This window comes from Sapajus apella, unplaced genomic scaffold, assembly GCF_009761245.1.
Source record: "Sapajus apella isolate SASKATOON/1434 unplaced genomic scaffold, GSC_monkey_1.0 scaffold36, whole genome shotgun sequence".
Classification (NCBI taxonomy): Eukaryota; Metazoa; Chordata; class Mammalia; order Primates; family Cebidae; genus Sapajus; species Sapajus apella.
In genome coordinates this window covers 27,026,232-27,053,270 of record NW_022436976.1, presented here as the reverse complement: position 1 = coordinate 27,053,270, position 27,039 = coordinate 27,026,232, and the positions used below count along the sequence as shown (strand labels likewise).

Sequence of the window (27,039 nt, the reverse complement as noted above, 5' to 3'; positions counted from 1 at the left end):
CATAACTTTCATATGCATTGAGAAGCTAAAAAATTTGTGTGACTTATTGTGATGTTTGCTTTATGGCTGTGCTCGACAACTGAACCCACGATATGTCTGAGGTATGCCTGTATGTCAGAAATGAGATGGTTATAATAGAAAGATTCCTGGAGTCAGAAAAGCCAGAGGCTAAATTCTTTTTGGAATGTTTGATCTTCAAAAGTTTTCATGGATCCATATTTTAAATAAGCAAATTTTATTTTTGGGAAATACATGCAAATAATTTAAAAAACCCAATTTAACACAAACTATTAGCTGATTAAAAATATTAGTCCCCTTCAATCCTTTAGTCTCTACTTCTCTAAGCCCCTCCTTTGCCACCTCCCCAAAAGCAGTTTCTCGTGTGTCCCTAAAGCAGTCTCAGCACAAACACATAAACAAATATACATATAAATATATATATATATATATATATATTTTTTTTTTTTTTTTTTTTCTTGAGACTGAGTCTTGCTCTGTCACCCAGGCTGGAGTACAGTGGCATGATCTTGGCTCACTGTAACCTCCACCTCCCATGTTCCAACAACTCCCTTGTCTCAGCCTCCTGAGTAGCTGGGATTACAGGTGCCACCACCACGCCCGGCTAATTTTTGTATTTTTAGTAGAAATACAAAAACCAACAGAGTTTCGCCATGTTGGTCAGGCTGGTCTTGAACTCCTGACCTTGTGATCCACTCACCTCGGCCTCCCAAAGTGCTGGGATTACAGGCTGAGCCACCACACCTGGCCACAGACATGTGTTTTATTATGTTTTTATTTTCCCTAGTGAGAGCACATGATGCAAACAGGCACTCCATCCATTTTTTTTGTTTTTTCACTTAATGGTATATTTTTGAGATGATTCCATGTAGGTCTACTCCAATTTTTTTTTCCTCATAGAGTTTGTCACGTTATTTAGCCTTGCTGTGCCTCTGTTACCTCGTCTATAAAATGAGACTGACAACACTTAAATGCTATGTACATATGTGTATGGTAACTAGCGTGGACTAGCACACGGCTGTGCTCCATAACTCCCGCTCTTTTGCTCTTGCTATCTGCCTCACGGCCCAGTCTATGTCAGACACTACCTACAACACTGGTCACCTGTCTTTAGGAAGATCACAGTAGAACTGAGTGGACGAGTCTCATAGGAAAATACAATACCCAACAAGATGAGTACCCCAAAGAGGTGCAAAGAGCATGCGAAGCACAAACCAAAGTCATGGAGCAACCTGGAGTCGGGCAGACTGGCGTTTGAGAGGTATGTAAACGTGGACAAGTTAGCTCTCCTTTCTGAGTCTCAGTTTCCACATCTATAAAATGGGGGTAACAAATATTCACTTACCTGTAAGATTGTTGGAAGTATCACATTAAATGAAGCATATAAAGCACTGATCATACTTTGCACAGTATACACAACATTTTGCACAGTATTTGCACAACAGAAATTATCAATAAACATAACTGGTATTGTCCTAGTGTTTGGGCTGAGGAGATCTGGGAAGGCTTCCTGAATGAGGTGGCTTTTAAGCTCAGATCTGAAGTATGGATAAGACATGGGAAGGGCATTCCAGATGAAAGTGAGTTAGTATATTAGCAAGGACAAGGAGAAGGGAAAGTAAAGGGCAACTCTGAAGAATAGCAACACACAGACCCATATAAAGTGAAGGATTCAAGGGTGTATAGAGGAGAAAATGGGAAAAGTAGGTTGAGGCTTCAGCAAGATGACCTTGAGTGCTGAGCTGGGGGTTTAGATTTTATTTCCCAGGTCCTAAGGAGCCAGTCAAGGATTTCTGAACATAAGCGCATGACACTCATAATGTCTGGTTATAGCAAATCACTTAACTTCTTTGAAAGGGAGGTTGGTAGAGTGGAGGCTGGGAGTCCAGGCAGGACAAAAGATGACTGGGGCCAATGCTGAGGTTGGGACACTGGTGATGGAGAAGGGGCGCCTCTGAGTCAGAGCCCGCCAATCACAGTGACAGGACAGGTCTTGCTCTTTAGACAGTCTTGTGGGAGATGGGTGTGGATCTGGTGTGACGCCCTTGTCCCCGCCCCATCTTCACCCTATGAGGGAGTTCCCAGGTGGTGTGCTTAGCTGGACTGAGGGAACCCTGGGCACACCCATGTCGCAGGGCATCCCTGCTCTCTCCTCAGGTCTGAAGTTCACCTCAGCCCATGACTCAGTGTAAAGGCGATGGATTGGTTGTGACCCCCAGGGAAAGCTGAGTCACCTCCAGGAGAGCAATGTCACCCCACCCGAGCCACATTGGCCTGTGTTGTGAAATCTAGCAGAAAGGTCATCACTGCAGGTTCCAAGATGCCTGGCTCGGCCACTGACTGCCAGGCCACTCACTGAACTCTGTATTCAGTTTTTCCTCCATCTATAGGATGGTGTATCTTTCTGGGCTCTGGGAGGATAAAATTAGATAATAAATCCTTCTATCAGCTTACTCAACAGATGTTGACTGGGCACCAGTTCTATGCCAGTATGCTGGGGACAGAGGAATGAATAAGACATATGCTTAGAGGATATCCCCTTCAAGTAGGTGAAGTTCTAATGGGGAAACAGTTAAATAAATAGAAATACTAGCACAGAGCGAAACTTTCCAACATGTAGTTTCACTAAGCCACTGAAGTCATCTCACGTGGGGTGCTAACCAATTTCATTCATTTGATACACGAGGAAACTGAGGGCCAACCTGGCAAAGTGATTTGCCCTTCCTCGTGTTCCATAACTCCTCAAACATAATTCCATCACAGCCCTGAGCGCTCTTTCTCTAGGGTAGAGGTTCGACTATTTATTTCCTCCACCAAAGCTTAAATTCCCTGCAGGCAGGTCTAGCTTCTTTTAATGTTTTGACCACCAGCATCTAGCCCAAGCTGGGCACATGGTTATGGAAGGCATGGTGGGGAGAATGGAGCTAGAAGTTGTGGAGCATCAAGCACATGCTGGGCTTGGCTGGGCACTTCACATTTGCTGTTGGTTAATCTACTACAGAAACTTGGCATGGTGGGTATTATTATCTTTGTTTTATAGAAAATGTGCCAGAGGCTGAGATGAGTGATGGGATTTGCCCAAGGTCACACTGAGCGTAATCTGAGACGCTCCAAACTCAAAATGGCCCAGAAGCTGGGGTGTGTGCTGTGGGTGGGGGATGAAGTGAGTGGGAGCTCAGCAGTCCAAATGCAGAGCCAGAGCAAGGTCCCTGTAAAGCGTTCAGCTGGTCCCCTGGAGCATCTTTACCCAAAGAGCCTGATCCTGTGCTCAGGCTTTTATTAGCATCTGTGTTCTTTCCGCTGCAGCGCCCAGCTGCCCCAGCGGCCTCTTGGTGAACACTTGCTGAATAAATGCTTCACTAGGAGAACAAAGACATGAAGAAATAATCCCAAATGTCGCGCACTTTCTATGTGCCAAGGCACGAGGCTAAGCCGTTTATTTATGCTTTCTCTTTTCATTCCCTCAATATCACGATGAAGTAAGAACCATGAAGGCCCCAGTTTTATAGGAAAAAAATGGAGGTTTAAAAATGTGGAGGCTTCATAAAGTCACAAAGCTGGAAGGTGACTTTGAAGCCTGAACTGAAAACCACTACTTGAAAATGAATGCATGTGTGTATGAATTGCAGCTCCTAAATTCTTCTGAAGCCTCAGTCAAGGCCACAGTGGCATTAATTCTCCAGAGAGGGTGTTTTCCAGGCACTTATGGATCAGATCTGACTCTTTCCAAAAGGCCTTCTGACTGCCAGCTCTCCCAGAGGGGTCAGAGACCATTTCGCAGCTTCCCACTGGGTCTGCCTATCTTTGAGAGCTTTGAAGTCCTACATTTAGAGGACATGGATCAGCCCCAAACCTGAGGGCTCCCCCAAGGTAACTGCTGAGGGAATTCCTCAGGAATCCCTCCTAATGCAACCAAGAGAGGCCTTTAGAAATCAGGCCAAGTAGAGGAAAGAACAATGGACAGGAAACTGGGACATGAGAGAGTCGTGAGTCAGCAGCGTGGTGAGAGCTGCCAAGATTGCTGATGTGAACAAGCTCTGGTTGTATCACGAGGAGCATAATGTGTTGAATAACTAAGGTGATATTGCACTTCCTCTGTGGTAGAGCTGGAGATGGAATGTGGGGTGAAGGTCTGGTTCCACATTTTCACGTAGTCATAGTCAAACCGGAACTTATTCGATAGAGCAGAACAGGAACACTGCAGGGAACGGCACTGTCATCTTTGCCAAACTCGTATTTCTTTTCCTGGATAAGAAAAGAAGCAAAGTGTTGGGAGGATAGGCTTTGGGTATTTCAGAGATTTCCCTGTGAACAAGGCGGTAGACTTCTTCTGTCTGATCCTAAGGGGAAAACAGAACTCAAGTGAGGAAATAATAGGAAGAAAGAATCAGGCGCAAATGAATCAACAATGACTTTTTTGTCAAGAAGATGGCCAAAGAAGGAAATATTTTTGAAGAAAGAAGAAAAAAAAGCAAAACACTCAATGAACCTCCTCCCTCCCCTCTATGTGACCCTAAGCAAGTAACCTAATCTTCCTGAGGCTCAGTTCCTTATCTGAAAGTAGCAGGTGGTGTTATGTGAGACTCTCACAATGTGCAGACTATGAATGCAGTGTGATGACTACGCACACAGCCCTGGGACTCTGCCTGCTGCGATTTACATCTTAGCTTAGGGTGACCTTGGAAACTTAGTGTTACTTTGCAGTGCCTCAGCTTCTTCATCTGTAAAATGGGGATAATATATGTAAAGCACTCAAAATGGCACTGAAGTACACAGTGGGTACTCAGCTTTCTTGTTAGCCAGCATCATCATCATCGCCACTCTTCATATATGAAAGGGACTGTCACAGTATCTAGAATATAACAGGTGTTCAGAGAGTGATTTCCTTTTTCTGTTCTCCTTTAGGGGACTCTTTTAGGGTGTCTCTGGGATACCAGCTTCTTCTCATCTCCAGACGTCTGGAAAATGTTTCTAAATAAAACACCTTTTTGCATATATTCTAAGGCAACTATCTGCCTCTATCTAAATACTCTTTTAGTGAAGAAAGGAGCAGAGGAAGGAGAATGTCAATCCCCTACTTGTAGAAGTTTCTCATTCTGAACAGTGTACTTCACAGATTCCAAAGTGTTTCTCCCTCCATTACGTCATTACCCCTTACCAGAGTGAGCACAGATGGGAGAACCGAGGCTCTGAAAGGTTCGGTGACTTACCCGGAGCTATTAACACCTGAGTGAGTGAGCCAGGAATTGAACCCAAGGCTTTCAGACTCTGGACACCTGCCATTACAGGAGGCATTGTCCAGCCTCTTCCCCTCACCCCACACATCCTCTCACCCTGGGGTTCTGCTCAGGGAAGTAGAAGAAAGGCACCCAGTCAGGGTCCAACCTTGAAGCCAAATCCTTGCAGTAATAGAGAAGACTAAAAGCTACAGAGAGGAGCCAGGAACTGTGGATGTCCCTGCCGTGAGTCCCAGACCTTAGAGCTGGAGACCTCACCTGGACCAGTCTTCTGTTTTCAGTAGCTGCAGTGGGTGAGATCCTGAACTAATGTCAAGAGCCGAGAGTCCCTACCAGCATTGCATGATAGGATTTTCTGTGTTAATTCTGTATCTGTGCTGTATAATACAGGAGCCACTAGCCACATGTGGCTACTGAGCACTTAAAGCACGCTCAGTCACGGGACTGAGCTATTAGTGTCCCTGTTTTCTAGCTGAGGAAACTGACGCTTGGTCAGGGGAGCTGGTTGAGGTTGCAGTTAGCCAGGCATGTTGCTGGAACTTGAAGCCATCCTGTTTGGCCCCCTAGCCATGCCCTTCATCACCACAGAAGCTTCTTGTTCCACTCCCCAAGGAGGGTCTTTGCACCCTTCTGAACCCAGACAGGTGATTGGGTCATGTCTGCCTGTGCAGAGGGGTCTCCCTTCCTGCTTGGCTCCACCTGGCTCCAACTCTAGAAGGCACCTGTGTTGTTTTACTGATAACAGTGTTTGCCCTTCCAAAGCCAGAGCCATAAAAGGCAGCTTTCAAAGTCACTGCCGCAGAAATGTCAACACGAGGGGGAGGCCAGTCATGGTTTCTGAGGTGCAATGTCACCTCCAGGCTGCCTCAGAGGCTGCAGAAAGACCTCTGGGTCCTGGCATCAGGACTTGCTTCTACCAGACTTGCTGTGTTACCGTGGACATATTTCTTACTTTCTCTAGGCCTTGTTTTTATCATCGGCGTAAGGAGAGGGTTGGATTTAAAGATCTTAAAGGGCTCTTCTATCTCTAAAATATTTAGTGTCCTCTGCGAGGGATCCTGGGGGCAACATCCAAAGCTGTTTAATGACTGTGAAATACCTTATGTAGCAGCTTTCAAAGCAAAAATCACCCCCAAACTTTAACCTGGATTTTTTTCAAAACCTCCAACAATGTCACCATTGAAGCAGCAAAGGTATTCATTAATATCTTGTAAAAAGTGATTTTGCGATTTTCTTAATGTATGAAAAAATGTCCCCCACCCTTGATACTGGGCCCAGAGCCCCAGAGCATAAAACCACAGTCAGACCACTAGGATTCTACAGAGCTCAGGTGTTTGGACAAATTGCCTGTACTTGAGAACACAGGGCAATTTTCTCAACTTTTAAAATGTTTTCTCCCTTCCCCCCACTTTCCTGGGGTTTTCACCCCTGCCTGTAACTCAAACCACAAATAAAGCTCTAAGCCTCTGGCTGTGAGGAACAGCACAGCAGCTGCCAAGAACAGCATGGTTCACGTGGGCCCTTTTTCTGCCGCTCTGGAAACCGGCTCTCCAGAGGACAGCAACAACATGAGTTTTTTTCTTTCTTTGCTAATCACAAAAATATTGCCTTTCAGTTGGGCTGGGGAAGGGCAGATTGGTATTGATTGGTGGTGGGCAGGGGGAGATTGGCAGCTTTAGGGGCAGCAGAAGCCAGCTATGGTGGCCACAAAGGATGATGGCTCTGATACTCCCATTTGAGGTTTTTACCCTGGAACATGGCACGTATTGGTGTTCAATACCTGTTTGTGGTTGAATTAATACACTTTTACAAACATTTTTTCTTAACACGGGGATAAGCATTCCTGTTTTTTCTTCGGGAACTGAGAAAACTGAGGCTCTGAGAGATTAGCCAACTCAGTCAGGGTCATACAGGATCAGTTACCTGGTAGGGCTGCTGTTGACCCCAAGCTGGCCCCAGATTGGGCTCTTCCACTCACACTTTTTCTGAGTCTGCCTCTCAGCCATACAAGCCAAAGAAACACTGTGTTCCCAACCCACGAATGAAGCTGAGGAATGATGGACAAGGCTTGTGGAACTAGACTTTTCTTCTCCAAGTGCTCTCTCCCACAACTTCCAAAATTATCCCCATGGGGATGATGCTTACAACAGAAATGCCAGCTCCACCCTCTTTCCAGCTGCTGCTGGACATCACCGCCTGGATTTATGCTCAGTTCTAGACACAATGCATGGCCTAGAGTGGGTGCTCACTGTTGAATAAATAGTCAATGATGTCCTACAGATCCTATCTGTATCTAAGTTCACCTTATCCACTGCTGGGTGCCCAGTGCCTAGACAAGGCTTGGGAGACCATTGTTCAATGAATAAATGGAAGAATGCATAGTCCCTCCCTCCACTCCAACACAGTTTATTTTTTGGGTTGCCAGTTCTGCTGAGATCCCCATCCCTCTACAGCCTCTCAAGCCAAAAGCCCAGAACTTCCCTAGGACACCACTTCTCTCTCATGACTCTCATCAAACTGGTCACCACATTCTTTCAATTCACCCTCTGACCTGTCTTTCATGCCAATCTCCTCCTCTCCAAATCTGAACACATGAACTTCTTTACTTTATTGTGTAAGATTGTATTGGTTACAAGGAGCAAAAACCCAACTTGAACTTGCATAAGCCAAAAAGAAGAATTTAAATCAGAAGAATATAGGGACAATCAAAGAACTGATGGAGAAACCAAACTACCAAGCCCCCCGGGAAGGGCAGAGTTGACTGGAACAGGGTGCTCTGATTCTGACAGCTCTCTTTCTCTTACACCTCCGTTTTCTGAGTTCATTGATGTACTGCCCTCATTCTCTCAGCAGTTTCCTCAACATCACAGGGATGTGGATGCTACACACTCCCATCTATATAGTTTTAGGGCCAGAGTAGAAAAAAAAAACCTCTTTCCCATGTGCGCCAATGGCATAATTGCTAGGGGAGTCCAATTTACCTAGTGTGGCATATGGGCCTGCCCTAGACTAGCCACTGGGGCTGGCAGCAGAGAGCACTTCTGTGGGAGTTAGAAGAGGGCGCTATCTTCTGAGTGTCTGCAGCTCCACAGATGCAAGCTTGCCATGCAGAGCACAAGCTGTATTCCAGTCCCCACTTATTATCCCTGCTGCCAGATAGGCTTGTACAGGGCATAACCTGCACAAGTGTACATGGTGGACCTGGCTGACAGTGGATTTGGGACTAGGCACTTCCAGTTTGAATCAGATGTCTACATCTGGCCAATTACTGCTGTTAGGAAGGCAGGGTCATGTAAGTGATTCTCAATGGTCAGAGTCGGGGGAGGCTTGGGGAAAGAACATTTCTCTAAGAAAGGAAGGTAGCACATTCGTAGACCTCAGTGGAATCATATGAGCTGGAATGTGTTTACAACTCCTAAACCTGCCTCTCCTTTTGGTCCCTTCATTGATACAAAGAACCAACTGTCCAGTTACTTTCTCCAAAAATCCAGGAGGTATCCTGAATTCTTTCCTCTCTCTCATATTCATCTCCTGAATATGTCTCAAATATATTCTGATCGTCTCTCTGTTTCTTCTGCCATCTCCTAATTTAAGCAACTACTAATTCTTGCTTGGCCCATTACAAAAATGGCCTCCTAACAAAAATGACTCCAAATTCATCCCATCCCTATGCACACCACTTTGTTATACGACTTTGCTGTTCTTGGCATCAAGAAATGCTGTCCATTGCGTCACCCTTTGAATCTGTGCTTCGCCAATCAGATGCTAAGAAATATGACATAAGCCAAGGCTCAAAAAGAGCCTGTGCATCAGGGCTTGCTCTTTCTTGCGTTTCTTGGTAACCTGGCAACCATCTACCATGAGAAGAAGCCTAAGGTAATAAGAGACATGTGCCCCAGTCACCTCCATTGCCCCGCCCAGTACCCACCAAACGTGAGCAGGTAGCTGACTGCAGAGCTGCCCACTGACTCCTAGACTTGTGAACAATAATAAGACAGTGTTTATTTTAGGCCTCTAGGTTATAGTGTGGTTGATTTTGCAGACATAGCTAAGTGACTCACCAGTCTTCCTTTCTTCAGCTTTTTCCTTCTCCATTGCTTCCAAGACACCCCATGATCTTCCTAAAACGCAGGTCAGATTATATTACTTCCTCTTTCCCTCACATCTGATTGGTCAGCGTCTACCAAACAGTGAGCAAATTCACTTACTGTATTAATTCAAACTCTCCAGGATCTGGGGCTCAATTCTCCTTTGACATGTCCCTATCTTCACCGTACACCCTCTGTTCCCCAGACACACAAATTGATTTGATGTTCCCCTAACCTGGAGCTTACTGCCATGCCTGGATGAGGCGGTACATGCCGAGACCTGTCCCTGGAGCACCATTCTCTCTTTAATTTACAAGACTCAGCTCAAATGTCCTATCCTCGGTGCATGTACATTGTACCTTTTATTTTAGTTTCATTGATTTCTTATGTCTTCTTTTGTGAGTTGGCAACTTCTTGAAGGCAGGAAGTTTAGACATTTATTCTTTGTAGCTTTTCCTCAGAGTACCCAGTATCATGCCTAAAACATGAAGAGTGCTTAACTGGGAAGTTTCTAGCAGCTTCCCAGAGTTGGGCAAGGTGGGCACGCTCTATTGAGGCAGGAGACAAAATGGTTAAAAGTAAAGGCTCTAAGACCAACCATGTGGGTTTGAACCCAAGACATTTTCCTTACCACCAGTGTGATCTAAGAAAGTTACTTAATAGTACCTCAGCTTGCTCATTTATAAATTGGGAACAATAATCAAACCTCCAGTACAAGGTGATTATGAAGAATGAGTGAACATGTGTAGAGCTCCTGGGAAAGTACATTCCTTTAGCTGCTGATGTTGGAGACGATGATCTCTCTCTCTCTGGACTCAGCCCCCACCATTCCCTGGGAATGGTCTCTCACCCTCTCAGAAGCTGCATGGACAGCAGGTCATCCTTTGCCACAAGGAGTCTTCTTCATGTGTCAGCAGGAGGTAGAACAGTATGGAGAAGACTCAGACTTTCAGCGGGAGATGTGGGCCCTGCTCTGCCAGCTGAGTGGCCTTTACCAAGCTTCTTCCTGTCTCTGAGATTTGCTTCTTCATTCATAAAATGGGGGTGACTTTGCTGAATTGTGAAGAAGTCATGAAATGAGGAATGCTGAAGGGCATGAGCTTCGGAACACTGTGTTCTTGGCCAAGGCCTCTTCTTGCTGGAAGTTTTCTGAGGCTCCCATTCCTGGACTGAGCTAGGTACCTGCAATTTTCTGTACTTCCTCAAGCTAAGTGAGCATCTACTATGTGCTAGGAGGAGGGCAGTGAACAATACAAGGCTTTTCTCATTGCTTATGTCTTATGAGAGGACAGAACACAAGTAATTACAGCTAGTGCTCGACTTATGACCACAATTGGGACCGGGAGACCAGTCGTAACATGATTTGGTCGTAAGTTGAGTAGGCTATACGTACAGTTGAAATGGTGCACGCGGAGATGACAGTGCTGCCGGAAGCTGGTCCGCACTGTCATATGCCCAGCTGGGCAACGTTTGCGCTGCCAGACACGGAGCAGTTGTGGCTAGCGATTGTGGTCGTAAAGTCGAATGGTCGTAAGTTGCATAAGTCGTAAGTTGATCAATACTTATAAATAATAATGTAACTTTGGTTGGTAAGTACCAGAAGATTTGGGGGAGGCAGTTTCCTAAGTGTGGCCCCTCAACCTTAGCACACTGTGTCATTATTGCCCATTTTTATGTTGAGCTCCCCCTCTGCCACAAGCTTCTGGAGATGAGGGACCCCAATTGATTCAGCTATGTGGCCCAGATAGCCAGCACGGTACCTGGTTACTGTAGGAGCTTGAAGTTCATTGCTCTCCCCATGATTCAATCGAATGATCGATATCACATTTGTGATTTTCTAATCACAACTTTTCCATCAATAAATGGTCTGTCAGGCCTGCCTTGCACTGCTAACGAGTGAAGACTGTGAGGTAGTGCTGTCATCAGAGAGCTCGCTGCCTAGCGGAGGAAGGACCACCACCACCTCAATGACTAAGCACTGTGGCAGAGGAGGAATCCAGGGGCCATACTCATTGTGATTCCTGAATCTTTCTGAGCTCTTGGAGCTGTCAGGCCTCACAGGAGAACAGGCTTTGGCTTTCCTAGACACCGAGGAAAATGGGGTGGCAGGAGTTTCCCAAATCTAGGCTGTTGATCCAACGGCAATGGCCTTGAGATTAGATGTGTTCCCTGTGAGCCTCCATACTGTTCCCCACTCCTGCTCCTGGGTCAATCGGCCTTCCTGGGACTCTGTCATTTCTCCACTGAATATAGGCACTGTGCCACAGGGCCCAACTCCTTAGCCATGGTGCCAGGTCCTTCTGTCCATGCCCAATCCAAACAACCCAAGCTTCTTCCCATCACTCACCCATTGCCAGTTGGCTCTGCCACTGACCCTGGCAGCCCTCAATCTCTCCCACCAGAACGGGGCTCATGCCCACTGATGGGCCTTCACCACTTGCTTGCTTCCATTGACCCATTCAAGTTACTTAATGCTTATTATCTGTTGAGTGCTATTTAAGGTGCTAAGGATACAGACATGAATGAATGTGGTAAAGGCCCCTGCCCTTATGAAGGTTACATTCTAGTGAGGAGAGGCAAGGAGTTAATAAATAAAAACTCAGAAACACATGGTGTGTCTGATGGTGCTAAGTGTTAAGAAGCCAGAGCAGGGAAGGGGGACAGAGCATGCCTGTGGGGTGGAGCTGTAATTTCAAATACAGTGCTATGGATGGTCCCCCTGAGAAGATCACATTAGAGCAGAGGCACAGAGGAGGCAGGATAGCTAGTCACAGAGACAGCTGGGAGTACGGTGTCCAAGGCAGAGGGAAGAGCAGATGGCCTTTGAAGATCAAATTTTCTCCCTCTTCCCCTTCTTCCTTCCTTTTTTTTCTTCCTTTTTGTCTGCATGTATTTATTTCAAAAAATATTTCTAGGACTATGCTAAGTGCCATGCATTGCATTGTCCTGCAGGTAAAAGGGCCCCCTTCTTTCAAGATGTACACACTCTACTGATAGAGGTGGGCAAGATACACCAACAGTTACAGTGGGGATGTAAGAGGATTGAAGCAGAGAAGGCGCCACCATTCATGCTGGGAAGCCCTTGGACACTCTGGTGGTGCCCTGGGCCTCTTCTCAGAATAACATTTTAAAATGCATAAAATTAAATACATACAATAGCAAAGAAAGCAATGATTTTTCAAAAGTTAACCAAAAAAATTTGTAATAATGTATGTGGTTTCATATTTGTACACTGAGTAACCAGATCTATAGGTCTATTAACTATTTTAAAAATATTGATAATCATAGGTAAAATTTTTAGATAATCTGTAACAACTGTAAAGTGATATGAAAATAACTATGATTTCTATTAGTGAAAAGTTACAGGAAACATTGATGTCACTGTGATTGAAGCCTACATTCATAATTGAAGGAAATGTTAGATTAATTTTAGGTACAGGTTAGTAAGCATTTATTTCCCCATACAGATTCACAAAGCTCCTGAATTCTAGCCCTAAGAACCTCGATGCTAGAGATTCATGTACAGTGGGCTCTGAGAGCACAGAGGAGGGATCAGGAAAACCTTTCTAGAGGGTGTGACTCCTTAGCTGGGTTCTGAAGAAGGCGTAGGAGTTAGCCAGAAAGACAGGGGTGGAGGAAATTCCAGGTAAAAGGAAGAGCAACAGACAGCATTAAACTGTATGCCTCATTTGGGGGAACTGATAGTTAGTGTGGCAATAACTCAGAGTTTGTGTAGGTTTTGTTGGGAAATTAGGCAGGAGAGGAAGACAATGGGGTCAGATAATGGGAGTTCTGAGTCCTACACTACAGAATTGGTCCCAGAGGTCGTGGGGTGTCCTTGAAGGATTTAAGCAGAAAAGGAACACAGCACGATCGGATTTGTATGTCAGAAAGATTATTTTGGCAGCTATGAGGTGGATGGACTGGAAGGCAGGAGAAACTAGAGGCAAGGAGATCGGTTAGAAAACTGTTCTAATTAGTCTAGGCTGGAAGAACCATCTGTCCCAGACAATGACCATAGGGGTAGAGAAGAGGAGATGGACAATAGAGACCTACAAGACGGTAGAATCTGCATGGAACTTGGTACTTGATGGGGATGAGAGCTGGGGAGAAGAAATGATTAAAGCAAAAATGCGACTAATTAACAGGGAAGCTGTGTTCAGGGCAGTAGCAGTCACAAACTGCAAACCTGAACTGCTTGTTCACACCTCTGTGCCTTTGTGAAGCTGAAGCTCCGTCTCTCTTTCTGGGATTCCCTCCCCTCCCCTGTTTCTTCCTCTTTTCTAACTCCTAGGTCACCTCGCCAACTTCTCTCTTGCTGGGAAGCTTTATAGAAGTGGCAGGTTATCTTGAAGCTGCAGCCTAAACATAAGCCCTTTTCTGACTCCATCTGGACACCTGAGATTCCCTCCTTGAGCAGAGGTCCCTTGGCCCCCTCTGAATCCTTGATATCAGGCCTATTCTCCTAGGGAACCAAAGCAGAATCAGCCTGGCAGCTGGCAAGTCATGAGACCTGCCTGTCCGTCTGTGAGCTAACAACAGTCGCACTGGAAGTCAACAAGGGAAACGGAAACAGAGAGATCCAGCCTCCACGGGGGCTCACGCCCTGGGACCTGTGCCAGTGTGAACAAGGTTTTCCGGGTGAGGATTTCCCCTTGTAGAATACGAATAGCAGCTGAAGGCGAGCAGAAAGAGAACTCCTTGTGCTTTCCAAAGGGCTTTCCTTCTAACATTGTCTTATTTATTAAAGCTTTGTAACCAGCCTTCGGTGTCGTGTGTGTGTGTGTGTGTGTGTGTGTGTGTGTGTGTGTGTGTGTTTATGAGAGAGAGAGAGAGAGAGAGAGAGAGAGAGAGAAAGAGAATCAGAATAGAAGTGGCTTGGGAATGAACACATGCCTCTTAGAACCCTTGAGATCTATAAAGGCAGGGGTGGCTTAAAAGAAAAGATTTGGGATTAAAAAGGCTTGATGGGGCCAGAAGAATTGTCACTCTTTCCCACCAGGTGTACCTGCTCTTTTTCTCTCCATTCTCTAGCCCAGCCTCCATGTCTTGCTAGAGGCAGTCCCTGCTACAGAATGAGAGGGACAATGGCTTCCAGTGGTAGCTGCTGGCATGACTTGGCCCATGCTCGGTCTCCAACCTCCTCTCCTGACATCCTTCCTTGCCAGTACTCCACACTCAAGCCACCTATGAGTGGCCCTGTTACTCATTTGGCCATTTGCACTATTAAACGTGCTGCTTTTTGGCCAGGGGCAGTGGCTCATACCAGTAATCCCAGCACTTTGGGAGGCTGAGGTGGGTGCATCACCTGAGGTCAGGAGTAAGAGACCAACCTGGCCTACATGGCAAAAACCTGTTTCTACTAAAACTACAAAACTTAGCTGGGCGTGGTGGCAGGTGCCTGTAATCCCAGCTATGCGGGAGGCTGAGGCAGGAGAATCACTTGAACTGAGGAGGTAAAGGTTGCAGTGAGCCAAGATCATGCCACTACACTCCAGCTCACGGGACAGAGTGAGACACAGTCTCAAAAAGAACAGCAGCGGCAACAACACAACAAAAAAGTGCTGCTTCTCTTTCCTCGTGGGCAGGGAACAGAGAGAAGAAACACATGCTCCCGCAGTGGTGCCTGCTAGTTAGGTAATATGCTGTTAGGAGAGTTGAAGGCACAGTAAAATGACTCTAGAAACAGAGCGTGTAGGCAAGACCTTGAGACAATACAGAAGGTGGCCAGAAGTGACACCTTTTTAATAAGCGACCCAACCAACCAAGTGTGCTTGTCTGGCCCAGGCCAGGAGGCTAACCAGCTCTGTGCAAGCCCCTTGCTATGCCCCTTAGGTGCTGGCCCAGTGCCTGGCACATAAACCAGAGGCAGCCAGAATATCTGTGTGGATAACTTTGTGGAAGGACTGAGCGGGGAGACATGAAGCCACAGAGAGGAGCCAATCCTTCTCTCCTTGGTGAGTCCCCTCTTCGGAATATAAACAGGCTGTCGCTTGGATCAAAAGCACAGCTGTAGGGAAGAAGAGGAAGAGAGAAGGAGTATGAGGAAGAAGAAAAGAAGGAGGAAGTGGAGGAGGAGGAAGGAAAAAGGGATGGGAAGGGAAGAGGGAAATCAAAGGGGTAGGTGGAGGAGGCAGTGAGGTGGAGAACGTTTGGTAAGAATTTACCCACCTCAAATAACAATCTTGCAATCTCCTGCAGCTGCTAGAGAAGTCCAGTCTGCCCACAGGGCAGAGGAGGAAGGTACTTCCTCTGAGAAGGCTGAAGGCCTTGTAATCTCTATACCCACATCTGGGGAAGCTTGGATGGGGAGAGGCTGCCTGGGTCCAGCTTCCCACCCAGCCCTGCAAGCTTGGGGTGGGACCCTAGGAAGCCTGGCTTACCTGGGTCAAGTCCAGCTGCACTGGGTCTGGATGATGTGTCTCAGGAGCCAGCGGGCTTGGGTGAAAAGGGACAGTCTTTTCTAGAAGACACAGACTGGGACTCAGGAAAAGGCGTTCTGATATCTTCTACAAGACTCCTGAAGCATAGCGGGATGGGCACAGGGCTGGGGGAGAAGGAATAAGTACTTAATTAGAAAAAGTGCATAGTTGGAGAGAGTTTTTATTAGTCTTAGAGGTGGGAGAACTCTGAGCTAGAATAAAGAAAAACATCTTTTGCTGAGTGCTGACTTTGTGCTAGACACTGTGAAGTGCTAAAGATAAGGAAAGTACCCTTCATGGCTGCAGGTATTGCATGCCCACCAAGTGCCAAGGGCTTAACCCTATTTAATATCCACCACCAGCCCCAAGAGGCAGGCCTAAGTACTCTCATTTCATCATTGAGGAGCCCGAGACGTTCAGTCCTTGATTGGATGGGCCTCACCATTCAAGCCCTCCTCGGTTTACAGCAGCAGAGAGGCTCTGAAAGGTAAGTGGCTTGTTACAGTTGAGAGCATCCGGCCTGTGGTAAGAGCTGGAAGCAGAACTGGCTCCTGGTCCAGGCCTGTGGCCTCTTCATTCCCCTAAGTCACCCTCTGCAGTTATCAGGCCTTCACTTTCAGGACATCCAGGACAATGAGGTTTCACAGCTCCTTCATGGGAGAAATACCCCTTGCAGGATTTCCAGTTGATTGCCAGTTGCCAGGGCCATCCTCTCCACTGATGGCAGCTTCTTGTTTTTTTTCCCAGTACCTGGTCACACTTGGCCCTCTCTAAGAGGTTTTCAGCGCCCCGGGCTACAGTTTTGTTCAGTTGTGCTCTCAGGGTGGTAATGATAGCACACCCACATGCTGATAGAGCCCACGGGCTGATAGAGACGATAAAAAAGGAACAGCTGGGAGGGAGGGGGGATGGGAGGGCCAGCAGGAGCCTGGGCCAGCGGGTGGGGCTGGTGGCTGGTGTTTCCCTGTAGGGCGAGGGCAGGCTCAAGGGACTGGCTTCCTTGTAAACAGTGTGTAGCCAGCTCTAAAAATACCCCTGCCCTAGACAGGGCACATTGAGCTCCTCTGGTCTCTCCCAGAGTCTTCCCAGGGGCCTCACCTTTCTCCTAAAAGGTCAAGGGGATGGGAAGAAAGTTGACTTGTGGAGGGTTGGATTTCCTTAGCAAGGAAAGTATAACCATATTTCCTTCCTCTGCAAAACAGAAAGGAGGATGCGCTATGGGTTTCAGCAACAACAACAAAAGGAAAAAAGAAAAAAACTTCCCTAGACCCCTGTTCTCCCTTCTGTAATCTGAGGCCTGGGCTGAGCTCAGGTCCAAGGGGTGGTCCTGATTCACAGCCTAGGACCAGGGAGCCGTCAGAAGAGCCTGCACTGTGATCTCCCGCTGTTCTCATTAGGCATGCGATCTATGACAAAACTGCTTGAAGCCTCAGCTTCCACAATTATAAAAGGGGATAATAATAGTGTTTAATTCACTTGGGTATGGAGAGGCTTAAATGAGATGCTATCTATAGAGCTCTCAGCACAGTGCCTGACACATGACGAACATTCAAGAAATGCTTATCATATAGTATACGGGAAGATAAAACGATTTCTGAATTCTAACGGAAGACTTGGTTTAATAAGAAATTTGGTAGGTAGGCAAAAGAAGTGTGGATAAGAAAAGGCTAAAAGTGTGTAAATCACAGAAAGCTCCAATCTGTTATTTGACAGATAGGGTCACTGACACTGAGGCCCATGGAGCAGAAAGGAGTTGGCCCAAACTAGACAATGTTGGCCACTGCTGATAGGTTCACTATAAAATACCAGTGTGATGAGAGCATGGGAAGTCCTGTGGGACTCTAAGCCTGCTTCACTAGAAGTTAGGAGAATGAGGCCTTCCATTCATGCAGAACTTTAAAGTTTGGAAAACCCTTTCCAGAAAAAGCCAGATCTTAGCAGATCACTGCCAGAGGGCTGAGTGCCGTGATGAGGAACTCTTGAGGGAGGACGTATGAGGACACAGCCAAGCAGAACGCATCCTCAGGACTGACGGCTGCCTGTGAGGCCATGTAGACTTGCCTTGACCCCAAAGACCTTGGAGGAGAGGCACAGTAGGAAGAGCTTAGTACCAGCCGGGCATGGTGGCCCATGCCTGTAATCCCAGCACTTTAGGAGGCTGAAGCGGATAGATCACGAGGTCAAGAGATCAAGGCCATCCTGGCCAACATCATGAAAACCCATCTCTACTAAAAATACAAAAATTAGCTGGGTGAGGTGGTGCACACCTGTAGTCCCAGCTACTTGGGAGGCTGAGGCAGGAGAATCACTTGAACCCGGAAGGCAGAGGTTACAGTGATCCAAGATCACACCACTGCACTCCAGCCTGGCGACAGAGCGAGACTGCATCTCAGGCACCACCTGAAAAAGAATCTTCTAACTTTGTACTATTTGTTTTGCTAGACACTAGTCAAATGTGGCTACTGAGCACTGGAAATGTGGTTGTCTGGATTTCAGAGACTTCATTAAAAAAGAAGGTACAATATCAAATTAATATTATTTTGATTTCTGGTTGAAATGATAATTTTAGGTCTATTGGGTTAATTAATATACATGATTAAAATTAATTTTGTTTATTTTTTCTTTTATTCTGTGGGTCCTAGAAAATTTAGAATCACACATGTGGCTTTCAGTATCTTTCTCCTGGGCAGTGCTATTCTAACGCTACATTTGTGCAACAATGGAATACGCTCTCTCACTAGGTAAGGAGCCTCTCACCACTGGACGTGTTTAGAAAAGCATTGTTAGTGAAACTCTTATAAGTAGATGGATAAACTCTACAATCCCTCCAACTCTGATTCAACGACAATTCCCAGACACTGCTCTGAGGTGCACCTGTTCTTTGGCATATGAATAGGTTTACAGAGGAAAAAAAGGTTGATGATGAATTTAATATGAGAATTTTTTGATTAAATGAAGGAGTTAAATTCCTCCACTCCAAGATTTTTCAGAACCATCTAAGACATGAAAATGAAATTGTGGGTCGTCATGACAGGGACACTGTATGCAGCATTCCCCATATTAAGTTGGTCACAGAGCCTTTTTTTCCATAGAGTATGATCAAGAAATAATTTACTATTGTTTATTTTTATTATTATTATTATTTTTGAGACAGAGTCTCATTCTGTCACTCAGGCTGGAGTGCAGTGGTGCCATCTCGACTCACTGCAGCCTCCTCCTCCCAGGTTCAAGCGATTCTTGTGTCTCAGCCTCCCAAGTAACTGAATTATAGGCCAGCACCACCACGGCCAGCTAATTTTTGTAGTTTTAGCAGAGACAGGGTTTCACCATGTTGGCCAGGCTGGTCTCGAACTCTTGACCTCAGGTGATCCACCCGCCTTATCCTCCCAAAGTGCTGGGATTACAGATGTGAGCCCCTGCACTCAGCCAAATAATTTATTATTAAGCTAATTCCTTGAGAATTGTTGTCCTTAATCTCTCAGGAAAAAAAAAAAAGTGGATTCTGTTGCCAGACAGCACTAAATTCATAATTTGGTTATTTCCTAAGTGACCTTGGACATGTTACTTCAGCTTCATCAACCGTAAAATGAGAGGAAGAATATTCACTTCTCAGGATAGCTTTGAAGGTTATATGGAAAATGCAGTGTGGTGGCTGACACATAGCAGGTATTTCGTGAATAGTTCTAATTAACTAAAGCCCAGAGAGGGAACACAGCTTTCGCAAGCTCACACTGGAAATTAGTGACTGTGCTAGGTCTTGAATCACCATCTCTGGGCTCTTGCAGTTCACCTCACTTCTCTTTATTAAGCAACATCATATAAGAAATGCAGTCCATCAGAGAAGATAGGCCGCCTCCCCAAGTTTCGTGTGATTTCATAGGTCAAGTTGACTTCAAATGTGAGACAAATATTTCCTTTTCTCCTCCCCTTTCTCCTCAGTTCTAGCCAGAGGAAGCTGCAGCCAGGCCTGGCAGTCTCCCCTGCTCCCCTCCACTGGCTTGGTTCCTGTTCCTGCTGGTCCTGGGAGCCCCTAGCAAATGGACTGCCCTTATCAGCCGGCTCCAGGCCAGAGGAGGAATCCTCCGGTCACATGTGACCCTCTGAAGGGAGAGAGACCTCGTAAATAAACACAGCCCACTCAGAGGAAGCAGGGAGAGGGGAGGGTCAAGGGGAAAGAATCCTTGACATTTTGGTGACTGGGCCAGGATTAAAGGCCACCAGGCATAGTTCTTATTGGCCATTTCTGCGAGGAATCGCAAATCCACATGGCTTTCCTGGATAACAAGGCTGTCTTTGACTAGCCCTGGGAGCTGGGGCATTCCCAGTCTCCTGCTGGCTTGATCCAGGCCTAATCCTTTGCCCAGAACTGACCTTTCACAGTTTACAGAGCACTTTATCTCCTGGCTCAGTGGAGTCTCACAGAGCCCTCCAGAGAGAAGAGAGTTTATCATCACCCTCCATTTACAGATGAGGAAACTGAGGCTGTGACAGTAACTGACTGACTGCTGGTTACCCACCTACAAGTGACCAAGTGTAGCCTGAAAGCCACATATATTCTTGCAGCAAATCCAGAGCTGCCCGTCATACCACTACCTCCTCCTTCATGGGTCTTGCTTTGTTCCCATTACTGAGCTCCATGCCCTGAGCAAGCCATCGTTCCTGCCTAGGAAAGTCCACAATCCAATGAGGAGGGAAGGTTGAAGGGATGAATCTCAACAGAATTGTGCACAGTGAAAGAAGCCAATCAAAGAAGAGTACACACTGTATAATTCCATTTATAGAAAACTCTAGAAAATGCTAACTGATCTACAGTGACAGAAAGCAGATCCATGGTTGTTTAGGGAAGGGAGGCAGAAGGAAAGGATTCAAAGAAGCACAAGGAACCTTTTAGGGTGGTAGACATGCTTACTATTTGGTGCTGAGAGTTTCTCATGTCTGTACATATCTAATTGTACACTTTAAATACACACAGTTTATTGTATGTCAATTATAGCTCCATAAAGCTATTTAAAAAGAGGAAGATAAGTGGGGAAAAGAATGAAGGAAGTTGGCTGGCATATAATTAAATAAGTCTGTGTGCAGTCTTAAAATGGGGACACAAAGTACCATGGGCACGTAAGAGAAGAAAGTAGAGATTCATTCCCAAACAGGAGAGATCAGGAAGGAGTTCTTACAACAGGGTTTCAACAAGGCTCAAGGTATGGGTAAGTAAGAGTCAGGTTGAAGATTCAGATGGAAGACGCAGATAGAGTTTATTTGGGAAATAGAGAGTGGAGTATTACACACATGCACAACTCCCCAGTTTTTGAAGGGCTGAGGTTAAAACTAACAGCTACGATCCTCTCTTTTCTTCGGAAATTCAGACACACGCCCTACTTGGCAGGGAGCTGGTTTTGCTAACAAGATTCCTGACCTTCTCCCTCCCTCTCTGTGCAACTCATCCCTCCCGTCCCGCTGAGGCCCCTACCCTCTCGGATTTCCTCTTTGAACTGGACTGCCAAATATTTGCTGGCTGAGCCACGAACAATCCTAGCTTCCAGGGCCCTGGGTACCCATATTTCAGCCTCTTCCAAACTCCACCATAGGAAGGAGGTTTGGGGAGATCCATGCGGGCACATGATGGGAGACTAGGTGCAACATAAAAAGATCTTTCTCTTTTTCTTCCATACCTTTTGGCTTAGTAATTGACATGTGACCATTGGAGAATTTTGAATGGTTTATCAGAATATATGGTAATAGAGAAGAAGGAAATTCAAGAATTGTTACAATGTTGTACACTGATTAACTGGCTAATTTGCTCCAAAGCCAATTCTCATCACTGCTCTTACAGTTTGTAAAACATTAATTTGGGTTTGGATGATCCTATTATTCATGGCTTTACATAAAGGACTATTCCAGTGACATATGAAACCCACATATGAAATTGTGGGTTAGCTCTTGCTTTCAATTTTTTGACACATTTGTTGATTTTAAACTGCCTCTTTTCAGAAGTTTCCTTATTAATTAAATAAACCACTCAGCCACATTCCCCTCATCTAACTCAGTACCCAAGTATAAGCTCAATTCTGGAGTCGCCTTTCCAACATTGGCTTAAGGGACATTAGTCACTGGGAACAAAACATAGCCTTTGAACAGCTGTTTTGAGTATTCAGAGTCCAAGCCCTACAAGTCTGGAGAAGGTGGGGGTTGGGGGAAGGAAACCAACATTTACTTACTGAATACTTACTCTGAGCAAGGCACTGGGGACTTCACAGAGGGTATCTCTTTTAATTTTCTCAACAGCTCATTAATGTGTTCTGCCTCCTCTAGGCATGGCAAGGTTAAGAATTTGTAAGATCACACAGCTCATAAACGGTGGAGCTGGGGACTTGAACCCATACAACCTGACTCTAGAGCTTATATTCTTTAATACTTCCCTATGTATACTTTGTTAAAACTTCCAACACCAAGATATAGGTGCCATTATTATCAAATCTGTTTTCTAGATGGGAAACCAGAGGCTCAGAAGAGTAATTTTCCCAACATAAATTAAATGAAGACCCTGGATTTAAACTCTGTGATCCCAGGCAAGTCACTTCGCTCATCTATCCATCATCCATCCCTCCATTCATCAATTCAACAGATAGTGTCAACTGCTTACTCCAGGGACTGTCTTATCCCTAGAGATGAAAAGTATATAAAATCTGGCCCTTGCTTTTTAAGAACTCATAATCCAATGAAGAGGGCAAACACCTACACAACAGTAAGACAAATGACTGCAATATGACAGGTGCTGTAAGAGGTGTCTAAAACAGTCACAAGAACATAGAGGAAAAGCATCAAATTATTTGATGAAGTAAAGCAAGGAGGCCTCTGGAAAGGAGGGGACATTGGGCTAATATGCTCTCCAGGCAGAGAAAGGGGAAAGGGGATACTCCAGGGAGAGAGAGCATCAAAGGCAAAAAATAAATAAAATGATATAGTTTAACAGGTCACATATTGAGTGCCTACCACCTGTTTTAAGTGCCATCTCTCTAACTCTCATGTCAATTCTGTGAAGTAGGTATTATTCAGACAACGTTACAGAAGAGGAAACATAGGCACATAGAGAACAGGCACCTTGCCTTTGCTCACACAGCTAGTAAGAAATAGAGCTGGAATTCAGCCCTGGGCAGCCTGGCTTCAGAGCCCATACCGTCAGCCACTCCACTCCGAGTGTTTGGGGGCAACTGCTACTAGTTCCTCACAGGTGAGGCAGGCAGTACGACTGGAATCCGTCTACAGGGTCTTCCTGTATGCTGGCTTTAGGCCACTTTCTTCATGAGGCCTTAGATGATCTCCATCTAAGGACCTGGACCGTTTGGGATCCATGAGAATGGTAATACTGTGGTATATTCATGTGTGCTTCTGTGTTGAGGGGTACACCCACCTTTCTCAGGGGAATGATAGAATTCCCCTCCCCTTTTTTTTTGAGACAGTCTCACTCTGTCACCTAGGCTGGAGTGCAGTGACATGATCCCGGCTCACTACAACCTCTGCTGTCAGGTCCAAGTGATTCTTGTGCCTCAGCCGCCTGAATAGCTGAGATTACACGTGTGTGCCACCATGCTTGGCTAATTATTGTATTTTTAGCAGACTTTAGATGGAATTGCACCATGTCGGTCAAGCTGCTCTTGAACTCATGGACTTAAGCCATCTGTCTGCCTCAGCCTCCCAAAGTGTTGGGATTACAGGGGTAAGTCACCATGCCTGGCCTCTATTTGCTTTTGCTTTCGACACAGCTGTCTCTGCTCATTTTAGGAATATTGGGTGTCATCGGCTCAGCTGGATTCTCTTGGCTTCAATGTCCGTATCTGAATTCTTGTTCATTTTCTGTTTTCCCTCCCTAGGCTGGCAAGTCCATGAGGACAGAGCCCTTGTCCATGTTCTCCACCAGGCCACCAGCGTCCAGCACAGTTCCTGGCACACAGTAGGTACTCAATAATTGTTGAATGAACTCTGGGTCTCTGATTAATAATTTATTTAGAGAGCAAATTAATTGTGCGTTAACAAATCTAGTTTGGTCAACAACATGCTTCACACTGCATTCAGTGGAGCAGGAGGGAATCACGGAAGGGTACTCAAAGACGAAAAGTGCAGGGCCTATTGGCCTAGATCCGTGGTGTACACATGAAGCTATGCTTTTCAAAGAGTGTGCCTTCCGGTATTTCCATCCGTGGTCTGAGGAGCTGTTTGAGCTTTCCAGGTGATTCTGAAGTCACCAGATCAGTACTGAGGGATCTGTTTTGGAAGTCACCAGATCAGTACCTGAGGCACGGAAAGTTTCGGTCCCTTCCTCTTCTAACTTATTTCTTTTTGTCCTCCAAACTCATTCAACTTGTGCTTGAACACGCTCAGCAATGGGAGCTCATTATTTCACAAGGCAGGCTGCCCACTGTAAGAACAACAGCAATCACAACGGCACCATGTAGGGACCATACATGGAGCAAGTCTTAGGGGCCGGGTAGTGTACGTACCTGCTGCTCACTCCAGAGGCGAGGTGGGTAGTATTTGCCTGCATTTGACAGCTAAAGAAACCGCAGCTCCGACGTTTGGTGGCGTTGGGAGTCTCAGTGGCGGCGGGGCAGGGCCTGGACCCAGGCCACGTCCCGCCCGCCGCCGGCTTCCCGCCCACGGGCCTGGGGCTGCGGCGCTGGGCGGCGCGGGGGCGGCGGCGGTGCCCGCGGGAGGAGCTGGTGGAGGGAGCCGCCCGCCACGTCAGCGCCCGCCCGCCCCGGCGCTCCGCCCGGCTCTCCCGGGCCTCCCCATAGAAGGTAAACCCGGGCCGGATCCCACGAGGGCTGGTGGGGCCGGGCGGTCGGTGGTTTCAGTTTCCGAAGAGCCCGGCCCTGCGCAAACGCAGGCAGGGAGGAGGGATCGGGAAGCCTTCCCGACAGATTGCAGATGAAATGAACGCGCCCCGCCTGAGCGTCACGCGGGAGCGCGCCGACCCAGCGCGGCGCCGCGGCCTCCCAGCCTCCCAGGCCGGGGGTCTCCGCGAGCCCCGACCCCGCAGGGCGCCCCGGGGCGGGCGAAGGCAGCAGCCTCTGTGCGGCCTTAGGGCTCAGGGCAAGGAGAGCCGGCTCCACCCTCCCAGCCCGGGCCCATCCTCTGGCCGCAGCCAGCCCCTTCCCTCCCTCTCTTGGACGTTCGCGTTCCCTAGGCCTCGCAGACCTCTTAGAATGCTTTCCTCGTGAGGAAGAGCGGACGAACGTGGCCAAGACCCACACGAACTGCAAACACGGGGCATCCTCTGTGTGGGGGGACATTTTTCCGGAACCGACAGACCTAGGTCTGAATACCCGTCCTACTGCTTCCTCGCTGGGTGACCTTTGTGTACCTTTCTCCATCTCTCTCAGCCTCATTATCCTCATCTGTCAAATGGGGATAATGATGCCTTAATTCTCTTTAAGATACGCTGTGAGGATTAGATTGGATAAATATAGATCATACACATTAAGGACTTAGTGTTCTCAATGGCAATTAACATTATTATTCATTATATTGTTATTACGAATGAGTAATAATGACCCTCAAGATTATTAATGCTACTGTGTCAAAAATATGCTCAATTTTTTTTTTTTTTTTTTTTTTTTTAGAGAAGGAAATAGTTTTATGAAGGGTAAATAAAGAGGAATAACACTGGGTCAGGAAGTATATACCCATTATCTCATTTAGTATTGAAACAGCTTCAGAGGGTGGGTGTTATCATCCCCGTTCTACAGAAGAGGAAGTCGAGGCTCCTGGAGGTTCATTGACTTCACCACCTCACACACCTTACACTTGGTGTCCTGCCCACCTCTCTCACTGACTTCCTTGACCGCATCCCTTACCTCCAGTCCCTTTATATCCGCCTGCCTCAGCAAAGACTCCTCCATTTGCAGAGAATGTGGTCTTCCCTTCCCCAGCTTTCATCAACCTGGAAGAAAATGAGTCACCTCTGGAAACTGGATAAAGCTCACCTCCTCCAGGCAGCTTTCCTGATTCTCTCCCTCCTCCCCTATAAAATTAACCCTTCCTTTCTTTCTTCTCTTGGTGCCCGTAGTACAAGGCTGCACACACTTACTGCAGGTTGTGTCTCCCCTGTGGGAGTGTGCCTGTCTAAGGCAGACGCCACACACTTTTCCACCCTTGGAGGGCCAGTATGGTTTTGTTACAGGCACAGGCTTGGGAACCCAACTGTTCAGTTTCAGTTCTTAGCTTTACTACCTACTGGTTGTGAGGCTTAGCCAAGTGACTTAACCCCTTTCTGCCTCACTGTCCTTATCTACAACATGGAGATTAACAATAAGATCAGCCTTGTGGGGTTGCTATAAGGATTGAATGAGCTAAGATGTGGAAAGCACTTTGAACTTCTAATTGTCAGATGTTCACTGAATGAAGGCAGAATGGTGAAGGTCTTGAATGTTACTTACTAACAGGTAGTGTGACAGAAAGCATGTTGCAGAGTTAAGAGTAGGGGTATCAGAGACCTAGGTTCTCATCCTGGTTCTGCCTTTAACTTTGTTTGGATTTGGGCCCGTTCCTCCCTCTGTCTGAATCTATTTCCCCTTCTGCAGAATGATAAGTTTGGCTCCCACTGCTAGATGACTTCAAAGGGTAATATTAAGTGGTATTAATGATCAGTTCTGTGCCTCTAGGACTTTGCTTGTGTAATGTTTCAAGTTAGGGGTCACACTTAAAAATAAACTACTGGTTTGTCCCTGTAAGCATGAAGGTCAACCACTGGCTACCATGAACTCAAAGGTAGAGGATCGTGCCAGGTGTGATAACTGCCAGCTTTTTCTGGGCAGTTCTTAGCTCCTGGCATTGGACCAAGTGCCATCATTGTCCCATTTAATATTCTCAAGAACCCTATAAAAAAGGCTCTACTATGATCCCCATTCTACAGCTGAGGAAACAGAGGCTAGAGGTTAATAAGCTTGTAACTAGTTGGGTAGGATGTAGAATCATCACTTGTCAGGCTTCAGGCCCCATGACCTACAAAAACCCTCTCTAACACATGCCTGGTCCAATACCTCTGGGGGCAAAGAACCTATTGTCTGTCAAGCCTGTTCATCATTAAGCATCCTAAATAGCCAAAAAGAGTAAGCTGCCATTTTTACATGAGCTTCATTCATGACTTTGCACTTAGGCTCCAGATAGACATGATTTGTGTTAAGGGTTAAGAAAAGGGAGAATATAAATTCCCCCAAGGTGGAGCTTCAGCAGCAGTTTACAGTCAGGTGGCCAGAAGACAGAAGCCTCTGCTCCTAC

General features: G+C 46.4%; 1 long non-coding RNA gene across 4 annotated transcripts in view; it reads right to left on the bottom strand.

Moving 5' to 3' along the window:
• LOC116563960 overlaps positions 1–24,416 on the bottom strand; it is a 29,460-nt gene extending 5,044 nt beyond the window's left edge. Inside the window, exons 1-3 of one of the 4 annotated variants that reach the window (XR_004274657.1) lie at positions 24,261–24,413; positions 15,727–15,890; positions 44–107 (exon numbers count right to left, since the gene is read on the bottom strand). This is a non-coding gene — a long non-coding RNA (uncharacterized LOC116563960). Of the gene's footprint in view, positions 1–43; positions 108–3,422; positions 4,264–15,202; positions 15,354–15,514; positions 15,891–24,260 lie in introns of those variants that run through there. The other 3 variants (XR_004274655.1, XR_004274656.1, XR_004274658.1) reach the window with 3 other exon arrangements.
• Between the last annotated feature and the right edge of the window lie 2,623 nt (positions 24,417–27,039).